Genomic DNA, 24,566 nt, shown 5'->3' with positions numbered 1-24,566 from the left:
ACTCAATAACAGATTGCCACAGCCTCAGTGTTTGTGTTTTCTGGATATTACAAATGGTCATTATTGTTTTGAAAGTTTTTTTTTTTTTCATCAGGGAACATTTAATTTTGTTCGGAGAATCACTCAGTGGTTCCACATGGAGACACCAGCTCTACACATTCGTATTTTCTCAGCGAGAAACTAGAGGAACTGTGGCAAACAAACATGATATTTCTGTTTGTATACATGACTTTTTATGCACTTGTCCAACGAAAAGACTTTGCTTTTCTCCAAAACCATTTTTACTATGATTTGCTTGGTCTATTGCATACAAATTCCACACCACTTTGTCTGGATATGACTGCATGAAACCGGAAATATCCGGTTTTCTTTTGGCTAACTCAATCCCAGATATTGCCACAGCCCCTGTGTTTGTGTTTTCTGGATATTATCAATGGTCATTATTGTTTGGAACGTTTTTTTTTTAATCAGGGAGCATTTAATTTTGTACAGGGAAACAATCACTGGTTCCACATGCAGAAACCAGTTCTTCCTATTCGTGTATTCTAGGGAGAATACTAGAGGAACTGCGGCAAACAAACATGATATTTCTGTTTGTATACATGACATTTTATGCACTTGCCTAAAGAAAGGACTTTGCTTTTCTCCAAAATCATTTTTACTATGATTTCCTTGGACTATTGCATACAAATTCCACACCACTTTGTCCGGATATGACTGCATGAAACCGGAAATATCTGGTTTTGTTTTGGCTAACTCAATCCCAGATTGCCACAGACTCTGTGTTTCTGTTTCCTGGATATTATCAATGGTCATTATTGTTTTGAAACTTTTTTTTAATCAGGGAACATTTAATTTTGTACTGGGAAACACTCAGTGGTTCCACATGGAGACACCAGCTCTACACATTCGTATTTTCTAAGCGAGAAACTAGAGGAACTGTGGCAAGCAAACATGATATTTCTGTTTGTATACATGACATTTTATGCACTTGCCTAAAGAAAGGAGTTTGCTTTTCTCCAAAACCATTTTTACTATGATTTGCTTGGTCTATTGCATACAAATTCCACACCACTTTGTCTGGATATGACTGCATGAAACCGGAAATATCCGGTTTTGTTTTGGCTAACTCAATCCCAGATATTGCCACAGCACCTGTGTTTGTGTTTTGTGGATATTATCAATGGTCATTATTGTTTGGAACGTTTTTTTTTAATCAGGGAGCATTTAATTTTGTACAGGGAAAGAAGCACTGCTTCCACATGCAGAAACCAGTTCTTCCTATTCGTGTATTCTAGGGAGAAAACTAGAGGAACTGCGGCAAACAAACATGATATTTCTGTTTGTATACATGACATTTTATGCACTTGCCTAAAGAAAGGACGTTGCTTTTCTCCAAAACCATTTTTACTGTGATTTTCTCGGTTCATTGCATAGGAATTCCACACCAATTTTTCCCGGATATGACTGGATGAAACCGGAAATATCCGGTTTTGTTTTGGCTAACTCAATCCCAGATATTGCCACAGCCTCTGTGTTTGTGTTTTCTGGATATTACAAATGGTCATTATTGTTTTGAAAGTTTTTTTTTTTTTAATCAGGGAACATTCAATTTTGTACTGGGAAACACTCAGTGGTTCCACATGGAGACACCAGCTCTAAACATTTGTAATTTACACGGAGAATGCTAGAGGAACTGAAGCAAACAAACATGATATTTCTGTTTGTATATATGACATTTTATGCACCTGCCTAATGAAATGACTTTGCTTTTCTCCAAAACCATTTTTACTGTAATTCTCTCAGTCCATTGTATACGAATTCCACACCACTTTTTCCGGATATGACTGGATGAAAGGGGAAATATCCGCTTTTGTTTTGGCTAACTCAATCACAGATATTGCGACAGCCTCTGTGTTTGTGTTTTCTGGATATTGTCAAAGGACTTTATTGTTTTGAATGTTGTTTATCAGGGAACATTTAATTTTGTACTGGGAAACTCTAATTGGTTCCACATGGAGACACCAGCTCTACACATTCGTATTTTCTAGGAGAAAGCTAGAAGAACTGCGGCAAACAAACATGATATTTCTGTTTGTATAGATAGCATTTTATGCACTTGCCTAACGAAAAGACTTTGCTTTTCTCCAAAACCATTTTTACTATGATTTGCTTGGTCTATTGCATACAAATTCCACACCATTGTCCGGATATGACTGCATGAAACCGGAAATATCCGGTTTTGTTTTGGCTAACTCAATCCCGGATATTGCCACAGCCTCTGTGTTTGTGTTTTCTGGATATTACCAATGGTCATTATTGTTTGGAAAGTTTTTTTTTAATCAGGGAGCATTTAATTTTGTACAGGGAAATTATCACTGGTTCCACATGCAGAAACCAGTTCTTCCTATTCGTGTATTCTAGGGAGAAAACTAGAGGAACTGCGGCAAACAAACATGATATTTCTGTTTGTATACATGACATTTTATGCACTTGCCTAAAGAAAGGAGTTTGCTTTTCTCCAAAACCATTTTTGCTATGATTTGCTTGGTCTATTGCATACAAATTCCACACCACTTTGTCCAGATATGACTGCATGAAACCGGAAATATCCGGTTTTTTTTTGGCTAACTCAATCGCAGATATGGCCAAAGCCCTTGTGTTTGTGCTTTGTGGATATTATCAATGGACATTATTGTTTTGAAAGTTTTTTTTTATCAGGGAACATTTAATTTTGTACTGGGAAACACTCAGTGATTCCACATGGAGACACCAGCTCTACACATTCGTATTTTCTAACCTAGAATCTACAGGAACTGCGGCAAACAAACATGATATTTCTGTTTGTATACATGACATTTTATGCACTTTGCTAAAGAAAGGACTTTGCTTTTCTCCAAAACCATTTTTACTATGATTTGCTTGCTCTATTGCATAAAAATTGCACACCACTTTCTCCGGATATGACTGCATGAAACCGGAAATATCCGGTTTTGTTTTGGCTAACTCAATCCCAGATTGCCACAGCCTCTGTGTTTGTGTTTTCTGGATATTATCAATGGTCATTATTGTTTGGAACGTTTTTTTAAATCAGGGAGCATTTAATTTTGTACAGGGAAACAATCACTGGATCCACATGATGATACCAGTTCTTCCTATTCGTGTATTCTAGGGAGAATACTAGAGGAACTGCGGCAAATAAACCTGATATTTCTGTTTGTATACATGACCTTTTATGCACTTGTCCAACGAAAAGACTTTGCTTTTCTCCAAAACCATTTTTACTATGATTTGCTTGGTCTATTGCATACAAATTCCACACCACTTTGACCGGATATGACTGCATGAAACCGGAAATATCCGGTTTTGTTTTGGCTAACTCAATCCCAGATATTGCCACAGCCCCTGTGTTTGTGTTTTCTGGATATTATCAATGGTCATTATTGTTTGGAACGTTTTTTTTTAATCAGGGAGCATTTCATTCTGTACAGGGAAACAATCTCTGGTTCCACATGCAGAAACCAGTTCTTCCTATTCGTGTATTCTAGGGAGAAAACTAGAGGAACTGCGGCAAGCAAACCTGATATTTCTGTTTGTATACATGACCTTTTATGCACTTGTCCAACGAAAAGACTTTGCTTTTCTCCAAAACCGTTTTTACTATGATTTGCTTGGTCTATTGCATACAAATTCCACACCACTTTGTCCGGATATGACTGCATGAAACCGGAAATATCCGGTTTTGTTTTGGCTAATTCAATCCCAGATTGCCACAGCCTCTGTGTTTGTGTTTTCTGGATATTACAAATGGTCATTATTGTTTTGAACCTTTTATTTTCATCAGGGAACATTTAATTTTGTTCTGGGAAACACTCAGTGGTTCCACATGGAGACATCAGCTCTACACATTCGTATTTTCTAAGCGAGAAACTAGAGGAACTCCGGCAAACAAACATGATATTTCTGTTTGTATACATGACATTTTATGCACTTGCCTAAAGAAAGAATTTGCTTTTCTCCAAAACCATTTTTACTATGATTTGCGTGGTCTATTGCATACAAATTCCACACCACTTTGTCCGGATATGACTGCATGAAACCGGAAATATCCGGTTTTGTTTTGGCTAACTCAATCCCAGAAATTGCCACAGCCCCTGTGTTTGTGTTTTCTGGATGTTATCAATGGTCATTATTGTTTGGAACTTTTTTTTTAATCAGGGAGCATTTCATTCTGTACAGGGAAACAATCACTGGTTCCACATGCAGAAACCAGTTCTTCCTATTCGTGTATTCTAGGGAGAAAACTAGAGGAACTGCGGCAAACAAACATGATATTTCTGTTTGTATACATGACATTTTATGCACTTGCCTAAAGAAAGGACTTTGCTTTTCTCCAAAACCATTTTTACTATGATTTGCTTGGTCTATTGCATACAAATTCCACACCACTTTGTCCGGATATGACTGCATGAAACCGGAAATATCCGGTTTTGTTTTGGCTAACTCAATCCCAGATATTGCCACAGCCCCTGTGTTTGTGTTTTCTGGATATTACAAATGGTCATTATTGTTTTGAACCTTTTATTTTCATCAGGGAACATTTAATTTTGTTCTGGGAAACACTCAGTGGTTCCACATGGAGACATCAGCTCTACACATTCGTATTTTCTAAGCGAGAAACTAGAGGAACTCCGGCAAACAAACATGATATTTCTGTTTGTATACATGACATTTTATGCACTTGCCTAAAGAAAGAATTTGCTTTTCTCCAAAACCATTTTTACTATGATTTGCTTGGTCTATTGCATACAAATTCCACACCACTTTGTCCGGATATGACTGCATGAAACCGGAAATATCCGGTTTTGTTTTGCCTAACTCAATCCCAGATATTGCCACAGCCCCTGTGTTTGTGTTTTCTGGATGTTATCAATGGTCATTATTGTTTGGAACGTTTTTTTTTAATCAGGGAGCATTTCATTCTGTACAGGGAAACAATCACTGGTTCCACATGCAGAAACCAGTTCTTCCTATTCGTGTATTCTAGGGAGAAAACTAGAGGAACTGCGGCAAACAAACATGATATTTCTGTTTGTATACATGACATTTTATGCACTTGCCTAAAGAAAGGAGTTTGCTTTTCTCCAAAACCATTTTTACTATGATTTGCTTGGTCTATTGCATACAAATTCCACACCACTTTGTCCGGATATGACTGCATGAAACCGGAAATATCCGGTTTTGTTTTGGCTAACTCAATCCCAGATTGCCACAGCCTCTGTGTTTGTGTTTTCTGGATATTATCAATGTTCATTATTGTTTGGAACGTTTTTATAAATCAGGGAGCATTTAATTTTGTACAGGGAAACAATCACTGGATCCACATGCAGAAACCAGTTCTTCCTATTCGTGTATTCTAGGGAGAAAACTAGAGGAACTGCGGCAAATAAACCTGATATTTCTGTTTGTATACATGACCTTTTATGCACTTGTCCAATGAAAATACTTTGCTTTTCTCCAAAACCATTTTTACTATGATTTGCTTGGTCTATTGCATACAAATTCCACACCACTTTGTCCGGATATGACTGCATGAAACCGGAAATATCCGGTTTTGTTTTGGCTAACTCAATCCCAGATATTGCCACAGCCCCTGTGTTTGTGTTTTCTGGATATTATCAATGGTCATTATTGTCTGGAACGTTTTTTTTTAATCAGGGAGCATTTCATTCTGTACAGGGAAACAATCTCTGGTTCCACATGCAGAAACCAGTTCTTCCTATTCGTGTGTTCTAGGGAGAAAACTAGAGGAACTGCGGCAAGCAAACATGATATTTCTGTTTGTATACATGAACTTTTATGCACTTGCCTAAAGAAAGGAGTTTGCTTTTCTCCAAAACCATTTTACTATGATTTTCTCGGTCTATTGCATACAAATTCCACACCACTTTGTCCGGATATGACTGCATGAAACCGGAAATATCCGGTTTTGTTTTGGCTAACTCAATCCCAGATATTGCCACAGCCCCTGTGCTTGTGTTTTCTGGATATTATCAATGGTCATTATTGTTTGGAACGTTTTTTTTTAATCAGGGAGCATTTCATTCTGTACAGGGAAACAATCTCTGGTTCCACATGCAGAAACCAGTTCTTCCTATTCGTGTATTCTAGGGAGAAAACTAGAGGAACTGCGGCAAGCAAACCTGATATTTCTGTTTGTATACATGACCTTTTATGCACTTGTCCAACGAAAAGACTTTGCTTTTCTCCAAAACCGTTTTTACTATGATTTGCTTGGTCTATTGCATACAAATTCCACACCACTTTGTCCGGATATGACTGCATGAAACCGGAAATATCCGGTTTTGTTTTGGCTAATTCAATCCCAGATTGCCACAGCCTCTGTGTTTGTGTTTTCTGGATATTACAAATGGTCATTATTGTTTTGAACCTTTTATTTTCATCAGGGAACATTTAATTTTGTTCTGGGAAACACTCAGTGGTTCCACATGGAGACATCAGCTCTACACATTCGTATTTTCTAAGCGAGAAACTAGAGGAACTCCGGCAAACAAACATGATATTTCTGTTTGTATACATGACATTTTATGCACTTGCCTAAAGAAAGAATTTGCTTTTCTCCAAAACCATTTTTACTATGATTTGCGTGGTCTATTGCATACAAATTCCACACCACTTTGTCCGGATATGACTGCATGAAACCGGAAATATCCGGTTTTGTTTTGGCTAACTCAATCCCAGAAATTGCCACAGCCCCTGTGTTTGTGTTTTCTGGATGTTATCAATGGTCATTATTGTTTGGAACTTTTTTTTTAATCAGGGAGCATTTCATTCTGTACAGGGAAACAATCACTGGTTCCACATGCAGAAACCAGTTCTTCCTATTCGTGTATTCTAGGGAGAAAACTAGAGGAACTGCGGCAAACAAACATGATATTTCTGTTTGTATACATGACATTTTATGCACTTGCCTAAAGAAAGGACTTTGCTTTTCTCCAAAACCATTTTTACTATGATTTGCTTGGTCTATTGCATACAAATTCCACACCACTTTGTCCGGATATGACTGCATGAAACCGGAAATATCCGGTTTTGTTTTGGCTAACTCAATCCCAGATATTGCCACAGCCCCTGTGTTTGTGTTTTCTGGATATTACAAATGGTCATTATTGTTTTGAACCTTTTATTTTCATCAGGGAACATTTAATTTTGTTCTGGGAAACACTCAGTGGTTCCACATGGAGACATCAGCTCTACACATTCGTATTTTCTAAGCGAGAAACTAGAGGAACTCCGGCAAACAAACATGATATTTCTGTTTGTATACATGACATTTTATGCACTTGCCTAAAGAAAGAATTTGCTTTTCTCCAAAACCATTTTTACTATGATTTGCTTGGTCTATTGCATACAAATTCCACACCACTTTGTCCGGATATGACTGCATGAAACCGGAAATATCCGGTTTTGTTTTGCCTAACTCAATCCCAGATATTGCCACAGCCCCTGTGTTTGTGTTTTCTGGATGTTATCAATGGTCATTATTGTTTGGAACGTTTTTTTTTAATCAGGGAGCATTTCATTCTGTACAGGGAAACAATCACTGGTTCCACATGCAGAAACCAGTTCTTCCTATTCGTGTATTCTAGGGAGAAAACTAGAGGAACTGCGGCAAACAAACATGATATTTCTGTTTGTATACATGACATTTTATGCACTTGCCTAAAGAAAGGAGTTTGCTTTTCTCCAAAACCATTTTTACTATGATTTGCTTGGTCTATTGCATACAAATTCCACACCACTTTGTCCGGATATGACTGCATGAAACCGGAAATATCCGGTTTTGTTTTGGCTAACTCAATCCCAGATTGCCACAGCCTCTGTGTTTGTGTTTTCTGGATATTATCAATGTTCATTATTGTTTGGAACGTTTTTATAAATCAGGGAGCATTTAATTTTGTACAGGGAAACAATCACTGGATCCACATGCAGAAACCAGTTCTTCCTATTCGTGTATTCTAGGGAGAAAACTAGAGGAACTGCGGCAAATAAACCTGATATTTCTGTTTGTATACATGACCTTTTATGCACTTGTCCAATGAAAATACTTTGCTTTTCTCCAAAACCATTTTTACTATGATTTGCTTGGTCTATTGCATACAAATTCCACACCACTTTGTCCGGATATGACTGCATGAAACCGGAAATATCCGGTTTTGTTTTGGCTAACTCAATCCCAGATATTGCCACAGCCCCTGTGTTTGTGTTTTCTGGATATTATCAATGGTCATTATTGTCTGGAACGTTTTTTTTTAATCAGGGAGCATTTCATTCTGTACAGGGAAACAATCTCTGGTTCCACATGCAGAAACCAGTTCTTCCTATTCGTGTGTTCTAGGGAGAAAACTAGAGGAACTGCGGCAAGCAAACATGATATTTCTGTTTGTATACATGACATTTTATGCACTTGCCTAAAGAAAGGACTTTGCTTTTCTCCAAAACCATTTTTACTATGATTTGCTTGGTCTATTGCATACAAATTCCACACCACTTTGTCCGGATATGACTGCATGAAACCGGAAATATCCGGTTTTGTTTTGGATAATTCAATCCCAGATTGAATCAGCCTCTGTATTTGTGTTTTCTGGATATTACAAATGGTCATTATTGTTTTGAACCTTTTATTTTCATCAGGGAACATTTAATTTTGTTCTGGGAAACACTCAGTGGTTCCACATGGAGACATCAGCTCTACACATTCGTATTTTCTAAGCGAGAAACTAGAGGAACAGCGGCAAACAAACATGATATTTCTGTTTGTATACATGACATTTTATGCACTTGTCCAACGAAAAGACTTTGCTTTTCTCCAAAACCATTTTTACTATGATTTGCTTGGTCTATTGCATACAAATTCCACACCACTTTGTCCGGATATGACTGCATGAAACCGGAAATATCCGGTTTTCTTTTGGCTAACTCAATCCCAGATTGCCACAGCCTCTGTGTTTGTGTTTTCTGGATATTATCAATGGTCATTATTGTTTGGAACGTTTTTTTAAATCAGGGAGCATTTAATTTTGTACAGGGAAACAATCACTGGATCCACATGCAGAAACCAGTTCTTCCTATTCGTGTATTCTAGGGAGAAAACTAGAGGAACTGCGGCAAATAAACATGATATTTCTGTTTGTATACATGACCTTTTATGCACTTGTCCAACGAAAAGCCTTTGCTATTCTCCAAAACCGTTTTTACTATGATTTGCTTGGTCTATTGCATACAAATTCCACACCACTTTGTCCGGATATGACTGCATGAAACCGGAAATATCCGGTTTTGTTTTGGCTAACTCAATCCCAGATATTGCCACAGCCCCTGTGTTTGTGTTTTCTGGATGTTATCAATGGTCATTATTGTTTTGAATGTTTTTTTTTAAATCAGGGAGCATTTAATTTTGTACAGGGAAACAATCACTGGTTCCACATGCAGAAACCAGTTCTTCCTATTCGTGTATTCTAGGGAGAAAACTAGAGGAACTGCGGCAAACAAACATGATATTTCTGTTTGTATACATGACATTTTATGCACTTGCCTAAAGAAAGGAGTTTGCTTTTCTCCAAAACCATTTTTACTATGATTTGCTTGGTCTATTGCATACAAATTCCACACCACTTTGTCCGGATATGACTGCATGAAACCGGAAATATCCGGTTTTGTTTTGGCTAACTCAATCCCAGATTGCCACAGCCTCTGTGTTTGTGTTTTCTGGATATTATCAATGGTCATTATTGTTTGGAACGTTTTTTTAAATCAGGGAGCATTTAATTTTGTACAGGGAAACAATCACTGGATCCACATGCAGAAACCAGTTCTTCCTATTCGTGTATTCTAGGGAGAAAACTAGAGGAACTACGGCAAATAAACCTGATATTTCTGTTTGTATACATGACATTTTATGCACTTGTCCAACGAAAAGACTTTGCTTTTCTCCAAAACCATTTTTACTATGATTTGCTTGGTCTATTGCATACAAATTCCACACCACTTTGTCCGGATATGACTGCATGAAACCGGAAATATCCGGTTTTGTTTTGGCTAACTCAATCCCAGATATTGCCACAGCCCCTGTGTTTGTGTTTTCTGGATATTATCAATGGTCATTATTGTCTGGAACGTTTTTTTTTAATCAGGGAGCATTTCATTCTGTACAGGGAAACAATCTCTGGTTCCACATGCAGAAACCAGTTCTTCCTATTCGTGTGTTCTAGGGAGAAAACTAGAGGAACTGCGGCAAGCAAACATGATATTTCTGTTTGTATACATGACATTTTATGCACTTGCCTAAAGAAAGGAGTTTGCTTTTCTCCAAAACCATTTTACTATGATTTTCTCGGTCTATTGCATACAAATTCCACACCACTTTGTCCGGATATGACTGCATGAAACCGGAAATATCCGGTTTTGTTTTGGCTAACTCAATCCCAGATATTGCCACAGCCCCTGTGTTTGTGTTTTCTGGATATTATCAATGGTCATTATTGTTTGGAACGTTTTTTTTTAATCAGGGAGCATTTCATTCTGTACAGGGAAACAATCTCTGGTTCCACATGCAGAAACCAGTTCTTCCTATTCGTTTATTCTAGGGAGAAAACTAGAGGAACTGCGGCAAGCAAACATGATATTTCTGTTTGTATACATGACATTTTATGCACTTGCCTAAAGAAAGGACTTTGCTTTTCTCCAAAACCATTTTTACTATGATTTGCTTGGTCTATTGCATACAAATTCCACACCACTTTGTCCGGATATGACTGCATGAAACCGGAAATATCCGGTTTTGTTTTGGATAATTCAATCCCAGATTGAATCAGCCTCTGTATTTGTGTTTTCTGGATATTACAAATGGTCATTATTGTTTTGAACCTTTTATTTTCATCAGGGAACATTTAATTTTGTTCTGGGAAACACTCAGTGGTTCCACATGGAGACATCAGCTCTACACATTCGTATTTTCTAAGCGAGAAACTAGAGGAACAGCGGCAAACAAACATGATATTTCTGTTTGTATACATGACATTTTATGCACTTGTCCAATGAAAAGACTTTGCTTTTCTCCAAAACCATTTTTACTATGATTTGCTTGGTCTATTGCATACAAATTCCACACCACTTTGTCCGGATATGACTGCATGAAACCGGAAATATCCGGTTTTCTTTTGGCTAACTCAATCCCAGATTGCCACAGCCTCTGTGTTTGTGTTTTCTGGATATTATCAATGGTCATTATTGTTTGGAACGTTTTTTTAAATCAGGGAGCATTTAATTTTGTACAGGGAAACAATCACTGGATCCACATGCAGAAACCAGTTCTTCCTATTCGTGTATTCTAGGGAGAAAACTAGAGGAACTGCGGCAAATAAACATGATATTTCTGTTTGTATACATGACCTTTTATGCACTTGTCCAACGAAAAGCCTTTGCTATTCTCCAAAACCGTTTTTACTATGATTTGCTTGGTCTATTGCATACAAATTCCACACCACTTTGTCCGGATATGACTGCATGAAACCGGAAATATCCGGTTTTGTTTTGGCTAACTCAATCCCAGATATTGCCACAGCCCCTGTGTTTGTGTTTTCTGGATGTTATCAATGGTCATTATTGTTTTGAATGTTTTTTTTTAAATCAGGGAGCATTTAATTTTGTACAGGGAAACAATCACTGGTTCCACATGCAGAAACCAGTTCTTCCTATTCGTGTATTCTAGGGAGAAAACTAGAGGAACTGCGGCAAACAAACATGATATTTCTGTTTGTATACATGACATTTTATGCACTTGCCTAAAGAAATGAGTTTGCTTTTCTCCAAAACCATTTTTACTATGATTTGCTTGGTCTATTGCATACAAATTCCACACCACTTTGTCCGGATATGACTGCATGAAACCGGAAATATCCGGTTTTGTTTTGGCTAACTCAATCCCAGATTGCCACAGCCTCTGTGTTTGTGTTTTCTGGATATTATCAATGGTCATTATTGTTTGGAACGTTTTTTTAAATCAGGGAGCATTTAATTTTGTACAGGGAAACAATCACTGGATCCACATGCAGAAACCAGTTCTTCCTATTCGTGTATTCTAGGGAGAAAACTAGAGGAACTACGGCAAATAAACCTGATATTTCTGTTTGTATACATGACATTTTATGCACTTGTCCAACGAAAAGACTTTGCTTTTCTCCAAAACCATTTTTACTATGATTTGCTTGGTCTATTGCATACAAATTCCACACCACTTTGTCCGGATATGACTGCATGAAACCGGAAATATCCGGTTTTGTTTTGGCTAACTCAATCCCAGATATTGCCACAGCCCCTGTGTTTGTGTTTTCTGGATATTATCAATGGTCATTATTGTCTGGAACGTTTTTTTTTAATCAGGGAGCATTTCATTCTGTACAGGGAAACAATCTCTGGTTCCACATGCAGAAACCAGTTCTTCCTATTCGTGTGTTCTAGGGAGAAAACTAGAGGAACTGCGGCAAGCAAACATGATATTTCTGTTTGTATACATGACATTTTATGCACTTGCCTAAAGAAAGGAGTTTGCTTTTCTCCAAAACCATTTTACTATGATTTTCTCGGTCTATTGCATACAAATTCCACACCACTTTGTCCGGATATGACTGCATGAAACCGGAAATATCCGGTTTTGTTTTGGCTAACTCAATCCCAGATATTGCCACAGCCCCTGTGTTTGTGTTTTCTGGATATTATCAATGGTCATTATTGTTTGGAACGTTTTTTTTTAATCAGGGAGCATTTCATTCTGTACAGGGAAACAATCTCTGGTTCCACATGCAGAAACCAGTTCTTCCTATTCGTTTATTCTAGGGAGAAAACTAGAGGAACTGCGGCAAGCAAACATGATATTTCTGTTTGTATACATGACATTTTATGCACTTGCCTAAAGAAAGGACTTTGCTTTTCTCCAAAACCATTTTTACTATGATTTGCTTGGTCTATTGCATACAAATTCCACACCACTTTGTCCGGATATGACTGCATGAAACCGGAAATATCCGGTTTTGTTTTGGATAATTCAATCCCAGATTGAATCAGCCTCTGTATTTGTGTTTTCTGGATATTACAAATGGTCATTATTGTTTTGAACCTTTTATTTTCATCAGGGAACATTTAATTTTGTTCTGGGAAACACTCAGTGGTTCCACATGGAGACATCAGCTCTACACATTCGTATTTTCTAAGCGAGAAACTAGAGGAACAGCGGCAAACAAACATGATATTTCTGTTTGTATACATGACATTTTATGCACTTGTCCAACGAAAAGACTTTGCTTTTCTCCAAAACCATTTTTACTATGATTTGCTTGGTCTATTGCATACAAATTCCACACCACTTTGTCCGGATATGACTGCATGAAACCGGAAATATCCGGTTTTCTTTTGGCTAACTCAATCCCAGATTGCCACAGCCTCTGTGTTTGTGTTTTCTGGATATTATCAATGGTCATTATTGTTTGGAACGTTTTTTTAAATCAGGGAGCATTTAATTTTGTACAGGGAAACAATCACTGGATCCACATGCAGAAACCAGTTCTTCCTATTCGTGTATTCTAGGGAGAAAACTAGAGGAACTGCGGCAAATAAACATGATATTTCTGTTTGTATACATGACCTTTTATGCACTTGTCCAACGAAAAGCCTTTGCTATTCTCCAAAACCGTTTTTACTATGATTTGCTTGGTCTATTGCATACAAATTCCACACCACTTTGTCCGGATATGACTGCATGAAACCGGAAATATCCGGTTTTGTTTTGGCTAACTCAATCCCAGATATTGCCACAGCCCCTGTGTTTGTGTTTTCTGGATGTTATCAATGGTCATTATTGTTTTGAATGTTTTTTTTTAAATCAGGGAGCATTTAATTTTGTACAGGGAAACAATCACTGGTTCCACATGCAGAAACCAGTTCTTCCTATTCGTGTATTCTAGGGAGAAAACTAGAGGAACTGCGGCAAACAAACATGATATTTCTGTTTGTATACATGACATTTTATGCACTTGCCTAAAGAAAGGAGTTTGCTTTTCTCCAAAACCATTTTTACTATGATTTGCTTGGTCTATTGCATACAAATTCCACACCACTTTGTCCGGATATGACTGCATGAAACCGGAAATATCCGGTTTTGTTTTGGCTAACTCAATCCCAGATTGCCACAGCCTCTGTGTTTGTGTTTTCTGGATATTATCAATGGTCATTATTGTTTGGAACGTTTTTTTAAATCAGGGAGCATTTAATTTTGTACAGGGAAACAATCACTGGATCCACATGCAGAAACCAGTTCTTCCTATTCGTGTATTCTAGGGAGAAAACTAGAGGAACTACGGCAAATAAACCTGATATTTCTGTTTGTATACATGACATTTTATGCACTTGTCCAACGAAAAGACTTTGCTTTTCTCCAAAACCATTTTTACTATGATTTGCTTGGTCTATTGCATACAAATTCCACACCACTTTGTCCGGATATGACTGCATGAAACCGGAAATATCCGGTTTTGTTTTGGCTAACTCAATCCCAGATATTGCCACAGCCCCTGTGTTTGTGTTTTCTGGATATTATCAATGGTCATTATTGTCTGGAACGTTTTTTTTTAATCAGGGAGCATTTCATTCTGTACAGGGAAACAATCTCTGGTTCCACATGCAGAAACCAGTTCTTCCTATTCGTGTGTTCTAGGGAGAAAACTAGAGGAACTGCGGCAAGCAAACATGATATTTCTGTTTGTATACATGACATTTTATGCACTTGCCTAAAGAAAGGAGTTTGCTTTTCTCCAAAACCATTTTACTATGATTTTCTCGGTCTATTGCATACAAATTCCACACCACTTTGTCCGGATATGACTGCATGAAACCGGAAATATCCGGTTTTGTTTTGGCTAACTCAATCCCAGATATTGCCACAGCCCCTGTGTTTGTGTTTTCTGGATATTATCAATGGTCATTATTGTTTGGAACGTTTTTTTTTAATCAGGGAGCATTTCATTCTGTACAGGGAAACAATCTCTGGTTCCACATGCAGAAACCAGTTCTTCCTATTCGTTTATTCTAGGGAGAAAACTAGAGGAACTGCGGCAAGCAAACATGATATTTCTGTTTGTATACATGACATTTTATGCACTTGCCTAAAGAAAGGACTTTGCTTTTCTCCAAAACCATTTTTACTATGATTTGCTTGGTCTATTGCATACAAATTCCACACCACTTTGTCCGGATATGACTGCATGAAACCGGAAATATCCGGTTTTGTTTTGGATAATTCAATCCCAGATTGAATCAGCCTCTGTATTTGTGTTTTCTGGATATTACAAATGGTCATTATTGTTTTGAACCTTTTATTTTCATCAGGGAACATTTAATTTTGTTCTGGGAAACACTCAGTGGTTCCACATGGAGACATCAGCTCTACACATTCGTATTTTCTAAGCGAGAAACTAGAGGAACAGCGGCAAACAAACATGATATTTCTGTTTGTATACATGACATTTTATGCACTTGTCCAACGAAAAGACTTTGCTTTTCTCCAAAACCATTTTTACTATGATTTGCTTGGTCTATTGCATACAAATTCCACACCACTTTGTCCGGATATGACTGCATGAAACCGGAAATATCCGGTTTTCTTTTGGCTAACTCAATCCCAGATTGCCACAGCCTCTGTGTTTGTGTTTTCTGGATATTATCAATGGTCATTATTGTTTGGAACGTTTTTTTAAATCAGGGAGCATTTAATTTTGTACAGGGAAACAATCACTGGATCCACATGCAGAAACCAGTTCTTCCTATTCGTGTATTCTAGGGAGAAAACTAGAGGAACTGCGGCAAATAAACATGATATTTCTGTTTGTATACATGACCTTTTATGCACTTGTCCAACGAAAAGCCTTTGCTATTCTCCAAAACCGTTTTTACTATGATTTGCTTGGTCTATTGCATACAAATTCCACACCACTTTGTCCGGATATGACTGCATGAAACCGGAAATATCCGGTTTTGTTTTGGCTAACTCAATCCCAGATATTGCCACAGCCCCTGTGTTTGTGTTTTCTGGATGTTATCAATGGTCATTATTGTTTTGAATGTTTTTTTTTAAATCAGGGAGCATTTAATTTTGTACAGGGAAACAATCACTGGTTCCACATGCAGAAACCAGTTCTTCCTATTCGTGTATTCTAGGGAGAAAACTAGAGGAACTGCGGCAAACAAACATGATATTTCTGTTTGTATACATGACATTTTATGCACTTGCCTAAAGAAAGGAGTTTGCTTTTCTCCAAAACCATTTTTACTATGATTTGCTTGGTCTATTGCATACAAATTCCACACCACTTTGTCCGGATATGACTGCATGAAACCGGAAATATCCGGTTTTGTTTTGGCTAACTCAATCCCAGATTGCCACAGCCTCTGTGTTTGTGTTTTCTGGATATTATCAATGGTCATTATTGTTTGGAACGTTTTTTTAAATCAGGGAGCATTTAATTTTGTACAGGGAAACAATCACTGGATCCACATGCAGAAACCAGTTCTTCCTATTCGTGTATTCTAGGGAGAAAACTAGAGGAACTACGGCAAATAAACCTGATATTTCTGTTTGTATACATGACATTTTATGCACTTGTCCAACGAAAAGACTTTGCTTTTCTCCAAAACCATTTTTACTATGATTTGCTTGGTCTATTGCATACAAATTCCACACCACTTTGTCCGGATATGACTGCATGAAACCGGAAATATCCGGTTTTGTTTTGGCTAACTCAATCCCAGATATTGCCACAGCCCCTGTGTTTGTGTTTTCTGGATATTATCAATGGTCATTATTGTCTGGAACGTTTTTTTTTAATCAGGGAGCATTTCATTCTGTACAGGGAAACAATCTCTGGTTCCACATGCAGAAACCAGTTCTTCCTATTCGTGTGTTCTAGGGAGAAAACTAGAGGAACTGCGGCAAGCAAACATGATATTTCTGTTTGTATACATGACATTTTATGCACTTGCCTAAAGAAAGGAGTTTGCTTTTCTCCAAAACCATTTTACTATGATTTTCTCGGTCTATTGCATACAAATTCCACACCACTTTGTCCGGATATGACTGCATGAAACCGGAAATATCCGGTTTTGTTTTGGCTAACTCAATCCCAGATATTGCCACAGCCCCTGTGTTTGTGTTTTCTGGATATTATCAATGGTCATTATTGTTTGGAACGTTTTTTTTTAATCAGGGAGCATTTCATTCTGTACAGGGAAACAATCTCTGGTTCCACATGCAGAAACCAGTTCTTCCTATTCGTTTATTCTAGGGAGAAAACTAGAGGAACTGCGGCAAGCAAACATGATATTTCTGTTTGTATACATGACATTTTATGCACTTGCCTAAAGAAAGGACTTTGCTTTTCTCCAAAACCATTTTTACTATGATTTGCTTGGTCTATTGCATACAAATTCTACACCACTTTGTCCGGATATGACTGCATGAAACCGGAAATATCCGGTTTTGTTTTGGATAATTCAATCCCAGATTGAATCAGCCTCTGTATTTGTGTTTTCTGGATATTACAAATGGTCATTATTGTTTTGAACCTTTTATTTTCATCAGGGAACATTTAATTTTGTTCTGGGAAACACTCAGTGGTTCCACATGGAGACATCAGCTCTACACATTCGTATTTTCTAAGCGAGAAACTAGAGGAACAGCGGCAAACAAACATGATATTTCTGTTTGTATACATGACATTTTATGCACTTGTCCAACGAAAAGACTTTGCTTTTCTCCAAAACCATTTTTACTATGATTTGCTTGGTCTATTGCATACAAATTCCACACCACTTTGTCCGGATATGACTGCATGAAACCGGAAATATCCGGTTTTCTTTTGGCTAACTCAATCCCAGATTGCCACAGCCTCTGTGTTTGTGTTTTCTGGATATTATCAATGGTCATTATTGTTTGGAACGTTTTTTTAAATCAGGGAGCATTTAATTTTGTACAGGGAAACAATCACTGGATCCACATGCAGAAACCAGTTCTTCCTATTCGTGTATTCTAGGGAGAAAACTAGAGGAACTGCGGCAAATAAACATGATATTTCTGTTTGTATACATGACCTTTTATGCACTTGTCCAACGAAAAGCCTTTGCTATTCTCCAAAACCGTTTTTACTATGATTTGCTTGGTCTATTGCATACAAATTCCACACCACTTTGTCCGGATATGACTGCATGAAACCGGAAATATCCGGTTTTGTTTTGGCTAACTCAATCCCAGATATTGCCACAGCCCCTGTGTTTGTGTTTTCTGGATGTTATCAATGGTCATTATTGTTTTGAATGTTTTTTTTTAAATCAGGGAGCATTTAATTTTGTACAGGGAAACAATCACTGGTTCCACATGCAGAAACCAGTTCTTCCTATTCGTGTATTCTAGGGAGAAAACTAGAGGAACTGCGGCAAACAAACATGATATTTCTGTTTGTATACATGACATTTTATGCACTTGCCTAAAGAAAGGAGTTTGCTTTTCTCCAAAACCATTTTTACTATGATTTGCTTGGTCTATTGCATACAAATTCCACACCACTTTGTCCGGATATGACTGCATGAAACCGGAAATATCCGGTTTTGTTTTGGCTAACTCAATCCCAGATTGCCACAGCCTCTGTGTTTGTGTTTTCTGGATATTATCAATGGTCATTATTGTTTGGAACGTTTTTATAAATCAGGGAGCATTTAATTTTGTACAGGGAAACAATCACTGGATCCACATGCAGAAACCAGTTCTTCCTATTCGTGTATTCTAGGGAGAAAACTAGAGGAACTACGGCAAATAAACCTGATATTTCTGTTTGTATACATGACATTTTATGCACTTGTCCAACGAAAAGACTTTGCTTTTCTCCAAAACCATTTTTACTATGATTTGCTTGGTCTATTGCATACAAATTCCACACCACTTTGTCCGGATATGACTGCATGAAACCGGAAATATCCGGTTTTGTTTTGGCTAACTCAATCCCAGATATTGCCACAGCCCCTGTGTTTGTGTTTTCTGGATATTATCAATGGTCATTATTGTCTGGAACGTTTTTTTTTAATCAGGGAGCATTTCATTCTGTACAGGGAAACAATCTCTGGTTCCACATGCAGAAACCAGTTCTTCCTATTCGTGTGTTCTAGGGAGAAAACTAGAGGAACTGCGGCAAGCAAACATGATATTTCTGTTTGTATACATGACATTTTATGCACTTGCCTAAAGAAAGGAGTTTGCTTTTCTCCAAAACCATTTTACTATGATTTTCTCGGTCTATTGCATACAAATTCCACACCACTTTGTCCGGATATGACTGCATGAAACCGGAAATATCCGGTTTTGTTTTGGCTAACTCAATCCCAGATATTGCCACAGCCCCTGTGTTTGTGTTTTCTGGATATTATCAATGGTCATTATTGTTTGGAACGTTTTTTTTTAATCAGGGAGCATTTCATTCTGTACAGGGAAACAATCTCTGGTTCCACATGCAGAAACCAGTTCTTCCTATTCGTTTATTCTAGGGAGAAAACTAGAGGAACTGCGGCAAGCAAACATGATATTTCTGTTTGTATACATGACATTTTATGCACTTGCCTAAAGAAAGGACTTTGCTTTTCTCCAAAACCATTTTTACTATGATTTGCTTGGTCTATTGCATACAAATTCCACACCACTTTGTCCGGATATGACTGCATGAAACCGGAAATATCCGGTTTTGTTTTGGATAATTCAATCCCAGATTGAATCAGCCTCTGTATTTGTGTTTTCTGGATATTACAAATGGTCATTATTGTTTTGAACCTTTTATTTTCATCAGGGAACATTTAATTTTGTTCTGGGAAACACTCAGTGGTTCCACATGGAGACATCAGCTCTACACATTCGTATTTTCTAAGCGAGAAACTAGAGGAACAGCGGCAAACAAACATGATATTTCTGTTTGTATACATGACATTTTATGCACTTGTCCAACGAAAAGACTTTGCTTTTCTCCAAAACCATTTTTACTATGATTTGCTTGGTCTATTGCATACAAATTCCACACCACTTTGTCCGGATATGACTGCATGAAACCGGAAATATCCGGTTTTCTTTTGGCTAACTCAATCCCAGATTGCCACAGCCTCTGTGTTTGTGTTTTCTGGATATTATCAATGGTCATTATTGTTTGGAACGTTTTTTTAAATCAGGGAGCATTTAATTTTGTACAGGGAAACAATCACTGGATCCACATGCAGAAACCAGTTCTTCCTATTCGTGTATTCTAGGGAGAAAACTAGAGGAACTGCGGCAAATAAACATGATATTTCTGTTTGTATACATGACCTTTTATGCACTTGTCCAACGAAAAGCCTTTGCTATTCTCCAAAACCGTTTTTACTATGATTTGCTTGGTCTATTGCATACAAATTCCACACCACTTTGTCCGGATATGACTGCATGAAACCGGAAATATCCGGTTTTGTTTTGGCTAACTCAATCCCAGATATTGCCACAGCCCCTGTGTTTGTGTTTTCTGGATGTTATCAATGGTCATTATTGTTTTGAATGTTTTTTTTTAAATCAGGGAGCATTTAATTTTGTACAGGGAAACAATCACTGGTTCCACATGCAGAAACCAGTTCTTCCTATTCGTGTATTCTAGGGAGAAAACTAGAGGAACTGCGGCAAACAAACATGATATTTCTGTTTGTATACATGACATTTTATGCACTTGCCTAAAGAAAGGAGTTTGCTTTTCTCCAAAACCATTTTTACTATGATTTGCTTGGTCTATTGCATACAAATTCCACACCACTTTGTCCGGATATGACTGCATGAAACCGGAAATATCCGGTTTTCTTTTGGCTAACTCAATCCCAGATTGCCACAGCCTCTGTGTTTGTGTTTTCTGGATATTATCAATGGTCATTATTGTTTGGAACGTTTTTATAAATCAGGGAGCATTTAATTTTGTACAGGGAAACAATCACTGGATCCACATGCAGAAACCAGTTCTTCCTATTCGTGTATTCTAGGGAGAAAACTAGAGGAACTACGGCAAATAAACCTGATATTTCTGTTTGTATACATGACATTTTATGCACTTGTCCAACGAAAAGACTTTGCTTTTCTCCAAAACCATTTTTACTATGATTTGCTTGGTCTATTGCATACAAATTCCACACCACTTTGTCCGGATATGACTGCATGAAACCGGAAATATCCGGTTTTGTTTTGGCTAACTCAATCCCAGATATTGCCACAGCCCCTGTGTTTGTGTTTTCTGGATATTATCAATGGTCATTATTGTCTGGAACGTTTTTTTTTAATCAGGGAGCATTTCATTCTGTACAGGGAAACAATCTCTGGTTCCACATGCAGAAACCAGTTCTTCCTATTCGTGTGTTCTAGGGAGAAAACTAGAGGAACTGCGGCAAGCAAACATGATATTTCTGTTTGTATACATGACATTTTATGCACTTGCCTAAAGAAAGGAGTTTGCTTTTCTCCAAAACCATTTTACTATGATTTTCTCGGTCTATTGCATACAAATTCCACACCACTTTGTCCGGATATGACTGCATGAAACCGGAAATATCCGGTTTTGTTTTGGCTAACTCAATCCCAGATATTGCCACAGCCCCTGTGTTTGTGTTTTCTGGATATTATCAATGGTCATTATTGTTTGGAACGTTTTTTTTTAATCAGGGAGCATTTCATTCTGTACAGGGAAACAATCTCTGGTTCCACATGCAGAAACCAGTTCTTCCTATTCGTTTATTCTAGGGAGAAAACTAGAGGAACTGCGGCAAGCAAACATGATATTTCTGTTTGTATACATGACATTTTATGCACTTGCCTAAAGAAAGGACTTTGCTTTTCTCCAAAACCATTTTTACTATGATTTGCTTGGTCTATTGCATACAAATTCCACACCACTTTGTCCGGATATGACTGCATGAAACCGGAAATATCCGGTTTTGTTTTGGATAATTCAATCCCAGATTGAATCAGCCTCTGTATTTGTGTTTTCTGGATATTACAAATGGTCATTATTGTTTTGAACCTTTTATTTTCATCAGGGAACATTTAATTTTGTTCTGGGAAACACTCAGTGGTTCCACATGGAGACATCAGCTCTACACATTCGTATTTTCTAAGCGAGAAACTAGAGGAACAGCGGCAAACAAACATGATATTTCTGTTTGTATACATGACATTTTATGCACTTGTCCAACGAAAAGACTTTGCTTTTCTCCAAAACCATTTTTACTATGATTTGCTTGGTCTATTGCATACAAATTCCACACCACTTTGTCCGGATATGACTGCATGAAACCGGAAATATCCGGTTTTCTTTTGGCTAACTCAATCCCAGATTGCCACAGCATCTGTGTTTGTGTTTTCTGGATATTATCAATGGTCATTATTGTTTGGAACGTTTTTTTAAATCAGGGAGCATTTAATTTTGTACAGGGAAACAATCACTGGATCCACATGCAGAAACCAGTTCTTCCTATTCGTGTATTCTAGGGAGAAAACTAGAGGAACTGCGGCAAATAAACATGATATTTCTGTTTGTATACATGACCTTTTATGCACTTGTCCAACGAAAAGCCTTTGCTATTCTCCAAAACCGTTTTTACTATGATTTGCTTGGTCTATTGCATACAAATTCCACACCACTTTGTCCGGATATGACTGCATGAAACCGGAAATATCCGGTTTTGTTTTGGCTAACTCAATCCCAGATATTGCCACAGCCCCTGTGTTTGTGTTTTCTGGATGTTATCAATGGTCATTATTGTTTTGAATGTTTTTTTTTAAATCAGGGAGCATTTAATTTTGTACAGGGAAACAATCACTGGTTCCACATGCAGAAACCAGTTCTTCCTATTCGTGTATTCTAGGGAGAAAACTAGAGGAACTGCGGCAAACAAACATGATATTTCTGTTTGTATACATGACATTTTATGCACTTGCCTAAAGAAAGGAGTTTGCTTTTCTCCAAAACCATTTTTACTATGATTTGCTTGGTCTATTGCATACAAATTCCACACCACTTTGTCCGGATATGACTGCATGAAACCGGAAATATCCGGTTTTGTTTTGGCTAACTCAATCCCAGATTGCCACAGCCTCTGTGTTTGTGTTTTCTGGATATTATCAATGGTCATTATTGTTTGGAACGTTTTTATAAATCAGGGAGCATTTAATTTTGTACAGGGAAACAATCACTGGATCCACATGCAGAAACCAGTTCTTCCTATTCGTGTATTCTAGGGAGAAAACTAGAGGAACTACGGCAAATAAACCTGATATTTCTGTTTGTATACATGACATTTTATGCACTTGTCCAACGAAAAGACTTTGCTTTTCTCCAAAACCATTTTTACTATGATTTGCTTGGTCTATTGCATACAAATTCCACACCACTTTGTCCGGATATGACTGCATGAAACCGGAAATATCCGGTTTTGTTTTGGCTAACTCAATCCCAGATATTGCCACAGCCTCTGTTTTTGTGTTTTCTGGATATTATCAATGGTCATTATTGTTTGGAACGTTTTTTTTTAATCAGGGAGCATTTCATTCTGTACAGGGAAACAATGTCTAGTTCCACATGCAGAAACCAGTTCTTCCTATTCGTGTATTCTAGGGAGAAAACTAGAGGAACTGCGGCAAGCAAACATGATATTTCTGTTTGTATACATGACATTTTATGCACTTGCCTAAAGAAAGGAGTTTGCTTTTCTCCAAAACCATTTTACTATGATTTTCTCGGTCTATTGCATACAAATTCCACACCACTTTGTCCGGATATGACTGCATGAAACCGGAAATATCCGGTTTTGTTTTGGCTAACTCAATCCCAGATATTGCCACAGCCCCTGTGTTTGTGTTTTCTGGATATTATCAATGGTCATTATTGTTTGGAACGTTTTTTTTTAATCAGGGAGCATTTCATTCTGTACAGGGAAACAATCTCTGGTTCCACATGCAGAAACCAGTTCTTCCTATTCGTTTATTCTAGGGAGAAAACTAGAGGAACTGCGGCAAGCAAACATGATATTTCTGTTTGTATACATGACATTTTATGCACTTGCCTAAAGAAAGGACTTTGCTTTTCTCCAAAACCATTTTTACTATGATTTGCTTGGTCTATTGCATACAAATTCCACACCACTTTGTCCGGATATGACTGCATGAAACCGGAAATATCCGGTTTTGTTTTGGCTAACTCAATCCCAGATTGCCACAGCCTCTGTGTTTGTGTTTTCTGGATATTACCAATGGTCATTGTTGTTTTGAAAGTTTTTTTTTCATCAGGGAACATTTAATTTTCTTCTGGAAAACACTCAGTGGTTCCACATGGAGATATCAGCTCTACACATTCGTATTTTCTAAGCGAGAAACTAGAGGAACTGCGGCAAACAAACATGAT

This window comes from Lepus europaeus, chromosome 21 (genome assembly GCF_033115175.1).
Source record: "Lepus europaeus isolate LE1 chromosome 21, mLepTim1.pri, whole genome shotgun sequence".
Classification (NCBI taxonomy): Eukaryota; Metazoa; Chordata; class Mammalia; order Lagomorpha; family Leporidae; genus Lepus; species Lepus europaeus.
This window is presented reverse-complemented; position numbering follows the sequence as displayed.